The following is an 11,649-nucleotide window of genomic DNA, read 5'->3' as shown; positions in this document are numbered from 1 at the left end:
GTTCGATCCCCCAGCACCACATGCCAGCCAGCCCCACCCCCTGGTGGGCTGAGCTGGCCACACACAGACACACACACACACTCTAAATAAATAAATGTTAAAAATTAAAAATTAAAAAAAAATAAGAGGTCAGGCATGGAGGCGCACACCTGTAATCACAGCACTCAGGGAGGCTGATGCAGGAGAATCATTCTGAGTTTGAGACAGCCTGGGTTACAAAGTGAGCACAAGGCCAGCCTGAATGACATAGTGAGATGCTGTCTCAAAAAGACAATAAATAAATAAAAATTTTAAAGATATATTATTCCCATTCTTTCTGATGAAGAAACTCACTTGCAAATGATTCAGAAGAGTCCCCATATTTAAATGTAAGGAATTATATAGACTTTGACAAGCTGATCAAAGCAATTGGGTGAGACCATAGAGCCAATAAACCCAAAAACATTGAGTAGTTGAGTGAACAAACTTACTAAGTTATATAGAAACAACAGCCCTTTGCCATGTACAAGTCAATTTCATGTGTCTTTTTCAGGTACAGATATTATAGTGAAGGATGTACCAGGTATTGAATACAAAAATTTTTTTTTTTAATGTGCACACGTCTCACATCCTGAGGGGTCACACAGCTTCCCTTCCTCCTTTCTTTTCTTTACTTTCTTTGTTTTAGCATTGCCATTCAAAGGCAGTACTAGGAACAGATGATAAAGGCTAACCAATGAAACTGCCACTGTTAGATCTAACTCACAGAATTATAAGGATCTCAGAATTTGAATAAAGAAGGCCACATAGATAGCTCAGTAGAATAAGTGCTTGCTTAGCAAATACAAGGTTCTGAGTTCAATCCCTGGTTCTGCAAAAAAAAAAAAAAAAAAAAAATTGAATAAAGATAGTGTTATAAGGTTACAACTCTATTGTGAACTTAGTTGTCTTAAAAGATGTAAAATTATCCTTCTGGGGCTGGGGATATAGCTCAGTGGCATAGGCACCTACCTGGCAAATGCAGGGTCATGAGTTCAATTCCCAATGTGAAATTAATTAATTAACTAATTAATTTGTCCTTTATGCTGGGACTAAAACAGTAATTCTACTTCCATGGAGTCACTTTATTTCCCCCAAAGACTTGTCTGGTTACTCACCAAACAAGTTTTTGTTGCTCTTTTGGGTTTTGGGTTTTTTTTTGTATTTTGTTTATTTTTTTGTCTTTTTGAGACATGGTCTTATTATGCAGGTCTTGAACTCTCAATGTTCCTCCTGCCTCAGCCTCCCAAGTGCTGGGATTACAGGCATGTGCCACCATGCCAAACTTCACTGAGCAAGTATTTCTTTTTCTTCCGCTCCCCCCCCCCAACCAGGGATTGAACTCAGGCCCTTGCACTTGCCAGGGAAGTACTTAATCTACTGAGCTATCTCCCCGGCCCCAAGTAGTTCTTGAATGTGTCCAAGGGAAACAAAAGGAAGAGTACACAGATAGTCTTGATTCATGATTGATCTCTGGAGGAAAGATTTTCATATAAGGGGGAGAAACAACAAAAAGGGTACTCAACTGAAAATGAGACTGGAGTTAGGGATACACAAGTATGCAGGCCTCCCTTCTATTACACCACTGATGCCAGCAACCGCAACCCTCAACTCAGCCTGAGAGTCAACAGCTATTACTAAGGGTTACATTTTCTTTCACTTCTGGTCATGCCCTTCAAAGATTTGGGGTAGGGTGAGGGTGGTGGCACACAGCTACCAGCTCTGGGGAGGTCAAGGCAGGAGAATCGCTGCCAGTTGAAGAACAGCCTGGGCTATCTAGTGAACTGCAAGATCAACTTCAACAATATAATGAGACCCAGTCAAAAAAGAACAAAAGGATAGGATTAAAGCACCTGCTTAGTCAGATGCAGGGATCGGGTTGCATCCCCCTTCATTGCCATGTGGGCCCCGCCCCCTCCCCCCTCCATTGAGACAATTGAGACTGGCCTGGTGGTATGTGCCTATAATCCAAGCACTTGGGAGGCTGAAAACAGGAGGATCACTGCAAGTCCAATCTGTGTAGTGAGACCCTATAGACCATGTATTAAATACAATCAATCAATAAATAAATAAATAAATAAAATTGGCATGACAGCACATACCTGTATTGCAGCACTTGGGAGTCTGCAGCAGGAAGATCATGAGTTTGAGGACATCTTGCATGACACAGCAAAACCCTGCCTCAGATAAACCAAAACACCATAGGTGCTAGTACCCACCTGATGTCCCAGCGCTCCAAGAGCTGAGGTAGGAGGACCTCAAATTCAGGCCCAACCACAGCAATTTAGAGACTTAGACACTGCCTCAAAATTTAAAAATAAGAGGGGGAAAAGGGGCCAGGGATGTAGCACAGAGTGGAGGTCCTGGGCTCTAGCCATAGCACAGGAAAAAAAAAAAAAGTGCATTTTATTGTATGTCATTACTCTGTAAATACATCCACCTGGGTGTGATAGTACACACCCATCATTGCAGGGCTTTGGGAGACTTAGGCTGGAAGACTGCAAACTCAAGCCCAGTCTGGGCAATTTAGCAGTGTAGTAAGAACACTTATCAAAGTAAAAAGGGGAAAAAAAAGGAGGGGGTGGGCAAGGGTGTAGCTTGGGGTGAATCAAGGTTCAATCCCAGTACCTCACTTTCAAGGTATAAAGATGATCCTGCACGCAGTCCACAGAGCCTGCCAGGGTTGGCCTGGCCTGCCTTCAGTCTTCTGCTCTTCCCCAAGCTCTGGGCCCCATGTGCTTGCCAGACCCCCTGTGCCCCCACCAACCCAGGCACACCCAGTTGCCAGAGCAAGGTGTGTCCCCCACTCCGCCCTCCTCTCCCTTCCACTCAGCTCCTACACATATGGCTTTAACCGCATGACCTTGTGCGACCTCTCCGGATCACCCCTCCTCCCAGTCTCTGTTTGGTTGCTCTGATCTAGTCTCTGGAATTTTAACCCTTTCCCTGGGACCCTTTCCCTGCCATTTCCCTCATCCTGTAATTACCCCCTTGGGTGTGGAATTATCTAATCAAATATGCTTCTCCCACTAACTTTGTGCTCCACTGTCTCGACTGGGGGACAGCATCTGGATTTGCTTACCTGGGTACCCCCAGAACCCACCTGTAACACAGTAGGTATTTACTAAACGTATTGTTTGTTGGAGTTTGGGGGGTGGGCTGGGGCGATGATCGAAATCTCCAATCCTAAATATGTTTGGGCATCCTAAAGGCAAACAGTGGCTATCAGTATTGCTTGGCAGAAAATTCCTGATATCTCGCATAACATGATTTGGGCTTATCATCCCTAAATCTTCAGCAGCGTGTAGCTTAAGTGTTAAGCAAACTGGATCCATATGGGAATCTAGGTCTGATTCAAACAGAAATCATGCTGTGTCTATTCAAATGCATTCTGCATGATGTATACACACTCAAAGTGCCCTTTAGAACCTGCTGGCACACAAATGTACTTCATTTGCCCAACACAATGCCTGCTGAACGCAAAAGGATTTGACAACTGGGAGTGACTGCAGTGGATTAGCTGACTGACCAGAACAGACCTTGTCACAAGGTTGTTTCCAGCACTGCTGTTTTCACCTGAAGACAGACCCAGGTTTGTCTTCATTTCATAGCTGTAGTTGGTGGAGTGACCTAAACAAAGAGGCTGCTGTTGAGGACAAGAGTTACACATAGAGGAAAATAAAAGGCCTCAGAGGAAGTGGTGTACTACAAAGATGCAAATGTTGGGCCAGGGAGATAGCTGAGTAGAATAAGTGTTTGCCTGGCAAGCGCAGGGTCCTGAGTTCAATCGCCGGTACCGCAAAAATAAATAAATAAAAGATGCAAATTTTGGTGAAAGGTATGAAAAATAATTCACATTAAAAGCCTCTGAAGGGGCCCCAAGGAGATGGCTCAGGCAAATAAGTGCTTCCCTGGCAAGTGCAAGGGCCTGAGTTCAATCCCCAGTTCCGCCAAAAATAAATAAATGAAAGCCTCTGAGGGCTGGGGATATGGCTCAGTGGCACAGAGCCTACTTGGCAAGTGCAAGGTCCTTAGTTCAATGCCTGGAACAAGAAAAAGCGCTTTCATTTGATTTTTATGTTTTTTATAATAAAGGCAGGAGAAAGTTGATTGCCACTATTTCTGAGAGGATCACCCACCATACCACTCAAGTTAGAGGAAAAGAAATATGGAAAGAGGGGCTGGGGAGATGGCTCAGCAGAATAAGAGCTTCCCTGGCAAGCACAAAGGCCTGAGTTCAATCTCTGGTTCCACCAAAAAAAAAAAAAAAAAAAAAAAAAAAGGAATATTGAATAATACCTTACAATGCAGCAAATATTTCATTCCATCAGCAAATATTTATGATGACCATCCTGGTAGCAGGCCCCAAGCTGGGCTTCTGAGGACAGATCCACCCTGCTTGGGTTTGCTGGCTGCTCTTTCCCTTTCATCACTGCACTCCTTCTCTACTATAGTTGCCAAGGCAACGCTGCCTCCACATAGAGCAGAGGGAGAATGGTGACATAACTGCCTGCCTTGCTGAAGGAAATGCCACCAACCATTGATGGAACCTGATGCACCTTAGCATCTTCAGCGATAGGTTCTTAGAACCACACCAAACGCTATTTGCTTTTAGGCTTCTGGGATGGCTGAGTTGTTTTTGTTTGCTTTGATTTTTGATGCTGGCGATTGGACCCAGGGCCTCACATGCCAAGCACACATGGAGCTCTGTGGCCTACTCCTGGGATGCCTAATTTGTTCATCATAACTGAAGGAATTTTTTTTTTTTAATGTATTTGGTACAGGGCTTTACGCAGCTCAGACTCATAGTGATCCTCCTGTCTTCAGCCCCCCCAGCACTGGGATTACAGGCATGTGCCAACAAGCCCGGTCTCGGCGGCCAGCTCAGCAAGCCCATGGGTGGGGCTGGCATGGTATGTGGTACCAGAGATCAAACCCTGGTTCTCTGGTACCTGTGCTTGCCTAAGCAGGCATTTAGTCCACTGAGCTATCTCACCAGCCCTTTTTAATTATGAAGTTATGCCTCTTTGTATTTTAATTGCTTCCTTCATTTCCTTCCTTTGTTTTAACCCTTTTCCTGAGTAAATAAGAAAATTCCCATCAAAGCCCTTGAAAACATAAGTTTCTACATTTTTTTTTTCTAATGGCTCCTACAGGTTTGTAGGTGATTTCTGGACAGAAGTAAGTGAGCAGGCATGGTGGTACACACCTGTAATTCCAGCGCTCAGGAGGCTGAGGGAGGAGAATTGCTGTGTGTTCCAGGCCAGTTCCGGCTACACAGTGAACTATACAATGAGACCCTGTCTCAAAAGCAAAACAAAAGAAAAAAGCAGCAGTCATCTACTTGAATTACTGACAATTGGATTGAGAACCAGCTTCTTTTTAACATGAGTCAGGCTATTACTTGGTGATTCATAGGTTATTGTTTTTTTATTTTCTGATTCATGATACCAGAAGGGTACTTGGACTTACTGTACCTGGACTTCATAAAAGCCTGATCATAAAAGATACTTGATAAGACCTTTATTTTATACTGGTTTGAGTTTTTGCTTGTTTGTTTTGTTTTTTTGAGACAGGGTCTCCTTATGTAGTTCAGGCTAGCTTTGAACTCACTATGTAGCCCAGGCTGACCTTAAAGTCACTATGATCTTCCTGCCTCAGCCTCCCCTCCGAGAACTGGGATTGCAGCTATGCACCACCTCGCCTGTCTTGATGTGACCTTTTGCTACATAATACATGCTATAAGATGCTGATACTGAAAACATTGGCAAGTGTCCATCAATTGATGAACGAACAAAATGTGGTATGATCATGTAACAGAAGACTATGCAACCATGAAAAGAATGAAGTGCCCATACATACTGCAATATGAGTAAACCCTGAAAACAGTATGGGAGTGAAAGAAGCCAGTCACAAAAGGGTATGTCATAAAAGGTATGATTCCGGGGCTGGTGAGATGGCTCAGTGGTCTAAAGCACCTACTTAGAAGAAGCTTCACAAACCACAGGGACCGCGGTTCAATCTCCAGCACCACATGCCAGCCAGCCCGCCCCCCTGGTGGGCTGAGCTGGCCACACACAAAATAAATAAATAAATAAATAAATATTAAAAAAAATAAAATAAAATAAAAGGTATGATTCCATTCATATGAAATGTACAGAAGTCTAAAGTGAAAATTAAATTAGCGGTTGTCCATGATTGGAGGAATAGGAGGAGAGGGTGATAACTGAAGGGTGTGAATTCTTCTTAAAGTAATAAAAATAGGGGGCTGGAGAGATGGCTCAGTGGAATAAGTGCTTCCCTGGCAAGCACAAGGGCCTGAGTTCAATCCCTGGTTCTGCAAAAAAAAAAAAAATGAATAAATAAATTTAAAGTAATAAAAATAAATGTTCTAAAATTATTGATGGGGGTTAGGGAGATAGCTCAGTAATCTAAGTGCCTGCCTGGCAAGCACAAGGACCCATGTCCGATCCCCAGTACCACCTGCCATGCTGGCCCCGCCCCAGGCCTGCAGAGCCAGCCACCAAAACCTGGTGTGGTGGTGCATTCCTATAATCCCAGCACTGGAGACGCTGAAACAGAAGGATCACTACAGGTCCGAGCTGTGTAGCGAGACCCTGTGCCAAATATATAAATTACAATAAAATAATCGATAATGGTGTTACAACTTGGTGATTATACTAAAGACCATGTGCACTAGATTGCATGTTCTTAAACTGTGAATAGTGTGGTGTGTTGTTATGGGTTGTGAATAAATGTCTTCTTCCTCCAAAGCCTCGTACAGTTATAGGGCTTTTTCAGAGGTGGCTGAGTCAAGAATGTGTGATTGCTGGGATCAAGAGTATGTGATGACTAAATCATTCCAAGGATTGATTTGACATAGTTCTTGCTAGGATTGAGGACATGAGTGCCACATGCCCCCAAGGCAAGTAGCCTGCATACATATAAGGAAAATCATATCTCATTCCCCTTGTCACTTTTTTGTTTTAATTATTTATTTGTTTGTTTGTTTGTTTGGTACAGAGTCTCACTATGCAGCTCAGACACGTAGTGTTTCTCCTGTCTCAGCCTCCACAGCCTTGGGATTAAAGGAGTGCGCCACTATGCCCGGTTTCAGTGGCTGGCATGGCGCCAGGGCCAACTCAGCAAGCGGTACCAGGGATTGAACCCAGGTCCTCGCACTTGCCAGGCAGGCACTTAGACCTCCAAGCTATCTCACCAGCCCTATTGATTGAGTTTTATTTATCTATTTATTTATCTATCTATTTATTTTAATGTATTTGGTTGTTACAGGATCTCACTACACAGCTCACTCATAGTGTGCCTCCTGTTTTTGCCTCCTCAGCAGTGGGATTACAGGTGAGCATCACTCCACCCAGACTCTGGCTGGCTCAGTGCTCCCTGCACTTGCCTAAGGAGGCACTTTAGTTCGCTGAGCTAGCTCACTGCCCCTGATTGACTTTAAATACCTTTATTTTGCAGGTGCTTCTCTATAATAGTCCCAGCTGAAAAAAATTTCCCAATTCTTTTCTTTTTTTTTTTTCTTAAAGCCCAATTAAAAGAGATTTGTACAATCCCTGGCACTACATGCAGTGCTGGCCCCGCCCCTGAGCATACCAAATCTGGGCATGGTGCCACAGGCCTGTAATTCCAGTGCTGGGGAGGCTGAAAACAGGAGGATCACTAGTAGTTCAAGCTACATAGTGAGACCCTATACCAAATACATTTTTTTAAAAAAACAGTAAAAATAGGCCTTTACAAAAGATATAACCTCAAGCCTCAGTATTCCCCAATGTCTCTGAAAAATAGGCAACTATTTTTTCTGTTTCCTTATAAGAAACAGGGGAGTCAACCAGGTTTAAATAGTGTAATCAGTAGGTCTATGGTTGTAATTTACATAAATTATGGAAATATAATACCAGACATCTATCTAATTGAAGAAAATGTGGTTTTCAGTTACGTATCTGGAGGAATTCTATTTGTGGCTTGTGCCACCTGTTATTTTGTTCTCTTGAGAATCTGAGTTTCTCTGGGGATAAATTCTGTGGTTGTGATGCTCAAAAGATCAATTTCACTTTACCTGAAAAAACTTAAACTGTTTTTTAAATATCAAATAATATGCATATATGCTTCTTTGATAAAGCTGTCATGAAAATAATACAAACGCACAATTCCTTTAGAACATGTTTACCACTTTCCTGTTACACTCACCATGATGCGCTAGTTCTTTAAGTGCCAAAGAACTCCCACTCTCCTAATCTCAATCTGCTACCAAAGGAAATACAACCCTTAGTTGGGGTTTTTTCCAGTAAATTCAATAAGTAATTAAGGCATTTCATTTGGCTTTTCTGTTTCATTTCTTTTGTTTGGTACCAGCAAGCAAAACTCAAGACCTTGTACTTACCAGGCGGAGGTGGAGGCTGAGGCATTGAGCTATATCCCCAGCCCTGTAAGACTTTTTTTCCAGTACTAGGGATCAAACTTGGGACCTTGCACTTTCCAGGCAGGCACTTACGCTGCTAGGCTATATTTCTGGCTCCCCCAGAAGACATTGCAGACTATTAAATTCAGATTTCTTATACTAAGATACTCTTCTAATATATTATATATATTAGAAAACTTAGCTTCTGTGAGAACTCTTGTTCTCACAGAATTGCATACCAGATAATTTGTTTTAAATATTTAAGCTCCAGAAATTATCCAACCGAAATTTCACATTCCTAATGGCATATTCTAAATGTTTCTGTCTTTCCAAACTCATATGTTAAAACTTGCTCATTGTTATCATAGTAGGAGGTGATTAGGCCAGGACAGTGGAGCCTTCAAGGTGAGATTAGTGCCCTAATAAAAGATGCTCTGGACAGCTCCCTTCCTTTCTACCCTGTGAAGTCCAAATCTGCCAGCACACTGATCTTGGACTTCCATTGTTTATATTCCATCCAGGCTAAGGTATTCTGTTTTTTTTATTTTATTTTATTTATTTGTGTGTGTGTGTGTGTGTGTGTGGCCAGCTCCGCCCACCAGGGGGCGGGGCTGCCTGGCATGTGGTGCTGGGGGATTGAACCGCGGTCCCTGTGCTTTGCTTGGCTTAGCTTGTTCTAAGTAGGTGCTTTAGACCACTGAGCCATCTCACCAGCCCCGGTATTCTGTTTTATTTGTTTGCTTGTTTGTTTTTGTCTATGTTTTGTCTATGCAGTTCAGGCCAGCCTTGAACTTACTTTGTAGCTCAGGCTGTCCTGAATTCACTGTAAAGCTCAGGCAGAGGCTGAAAATGTTTATTAAATATCAAACTCACATTGATCCTCCTGCCTCAGCCTCTGAATTGCTGGGATTACAGAGGCTTGTCACCAGCCAAGCCGGCCTGGCATTCTCTTTTAACTGCCTGCACAGATGAGGACATCCACAGTATTTCTTTCCTACTTAGAGAAGTCTAAAGTAGAATCAATTGCAAGTTGTATTATTTTTGTTAAAAACACATCATAGAGGTCCCCTTTTTCGTCGCGATGGTGGTAGCGGCGGCGGCGACAGGGGCGCACTGAGCGGACTGGGCCGGACAGAAGAAGTAGAGCTTGCCACCACAGCCGTGATGCCTAAAGGGAGAAAGGGAGGCCACAAAGGCCGAGCAAGGCAACATACGAGCCCAGAGGAGATTGATGCCCAGCTGCAGGCTGAAAAGCAGAAAGCCAGGAAAGAGGAACAAGAAGAAGGTGGAGATGGGGCTGCAGGTGACCCCAAAAAGGAGAAGAAATCTCTAGACTCTGAGGAGAGCGAGGATGAGGATGAAGACTACCAGCAAAAACGCAAAGGTGTGGAAGGGCTCATTGACATCGAGAACCCCAACCGGGTGGCACAGACAACCAAAAAGGTTACACAACTGGATCTGGACGGGCCAAAAGAGCTGTCAAGGAGAGAACGAGAAGAAATCGAGAAGCAGAAAGCAAGAGAACGCTACATGAAAATGCATTTAGCTGGTAAGATAGAACAAGCCAAGGCTGACCTTGCCCGGCTGGCAATCATCCAGAAACAACGGGAAGAGGCTGCGAGGAAGAAGGAAGTGGAGAGGAAAGCGAAAGATGGCGCGACTTTGTCGGGAAAACAGATGTAGTCACTTTCCCTGAATACGTAAGCGTCGCCAATGGGGAGAGGCCAGGGAACTGGGCTGCACTGCCAGGACCGCTGCTGCGTCTCGTCCACCTTGTGCCCTGGCATCGCGGCAGCAGCCCCTCATGGCCAGAAACCCCCTGGGGCCACCTCTTCATCTTGGCACAGAAATTGTTCGAGGGTGTGGGGGGCAGGGGCAGCGGGCAGCTGCTATCTTTTGAGACAAAAAGATGCAGGACAGCATTTCATATGTAACGATTTGAATGTTTTTGCTGGTTTTAGAATTCAGAACCCTGGTTGGGGGGTGCCTGGAAGGTGGGTCAGAAGAGCTTCCATTTGTTTGGTAAATTGCATGTTAGTGGGTGGCAGTGCCAGTGGCACCTGCTGGCACGTGCAGCCACCAGCCCCAGTCAGTGCTGCCTGGGTGCTTGCTTACTCAGAAGGGTTGTGCCCTGGGTCCCATGGCTTCTCTGTCCCTGGCCAGTGGCCTCCAACTGAGCCCTTTTCTCTGCCCTTCCCTGCCCCGTTCCCATATATTTGTCCAGGGCTACTACCCATTTTTAACCCAACTCATCGATCATTTCAAGAAACCTCCATTGACTGTGCAGCACCCAGGCAAAACCTGCTCCACAAATCCAACTTGTGTATTTGGCAGATTAAACTTGACATTATCATAAAAAAAAAAAAAAAATCATAACATCATGTCTCGAGTGCCCCTGAGGAAATTGCTGAGAGGAGACTGCGTTACTTATACCCTGAAACCTGGGCACTGGTAATTTAGGACTTATTACGCTGATATTACTGGTCCCCATGTACTAACTTACTGAACAACTCGTGTCTGCCAAGAAGTGTATCAGACACAAGAGATAAAATGCAAGACCCCAGACATACACCCAGGAAGACAGCACCAAAGGGCATCTTGTTAACCAATCCCAGACAGAAAAGGTAAAGCAAAGATCAAGAAGACAATTCCAGGTAGAAAAAACAATAAAGGAAAAAGGGAACCTGGGAAGCACCTGTTAACTGCTGTGGTATGTGGTGTGGGGCAGGGGGTGGGGAAATAGTTGCCTCTGGAGTCTCCAGCTGAGTCACAGAGGACCACAGGGACCATGTGAAAGGACTTAAGAGTCAGTCCTGATAACAAATAAGAATTTTAAAAGCCTAGGTGAGGGCTGGCCAAATAGCTAGGTGAGGGCTGGCCAAATAACTTAGCGGATTAAAGCACCTGCAAGCAGGTGCAGGGTTCAGGGTTCAATCCTGGGGCCTGCGTGCTAGCCCCACCCCTGGGGCATGCTGAGACAAATGAGACTGGGTGCGGTGGTGCCTGCCTGTTATCCCAGCTCTGGGAGGCTGTAAATAGGTGGATTACTATGAGTCTGATCTAGTGGTAAAACCCTGAACACCCTATAGATCCTTCCCTAAAATACAAAAAGAAGAAGAAGAAGAAGAAGAAGAAAAGAAGAAGAAGAAGAAGAAGAAGAAGAAGAAGAAGAAGAAGAAGAAGAAGAAGAAGAAGAAGAAGAAGAAGAA

At 44.2% G+C, this 11,649-nt stretch overlaps 1 pseudogene; it reads left to right on the top strand.

Moving 5' to 3' along the window:
• Nucleotides 1-9,604: 9,604 nt before the first annotated feature.
• On the top strand, nucleotides 9,605-10,123 carry LOC101569844 (annotated as a pseudogene).
• Nucleotides 10,124-11,649: the final 1,526 nt, after the last annotated feature.

Source organism: Octodon degus, unplaced genomic scaffold, assembly GCF_000260255.1.
Source record: "Octodon degus isolate 3935 unplaced genomic scaffold, OctDeg1.0 scaffold00043, whole genome shotgun sequence".
NCBI lineage: Eukaryota > Metazoa > Chordata > Mammalia > Rodentia > Octodontidae > Octodon > Octodon degus.
Note: the sequence above shows the minus strand (reverse complement) of the source record. Positions and strands in the feature narration are given on the sequence as shown.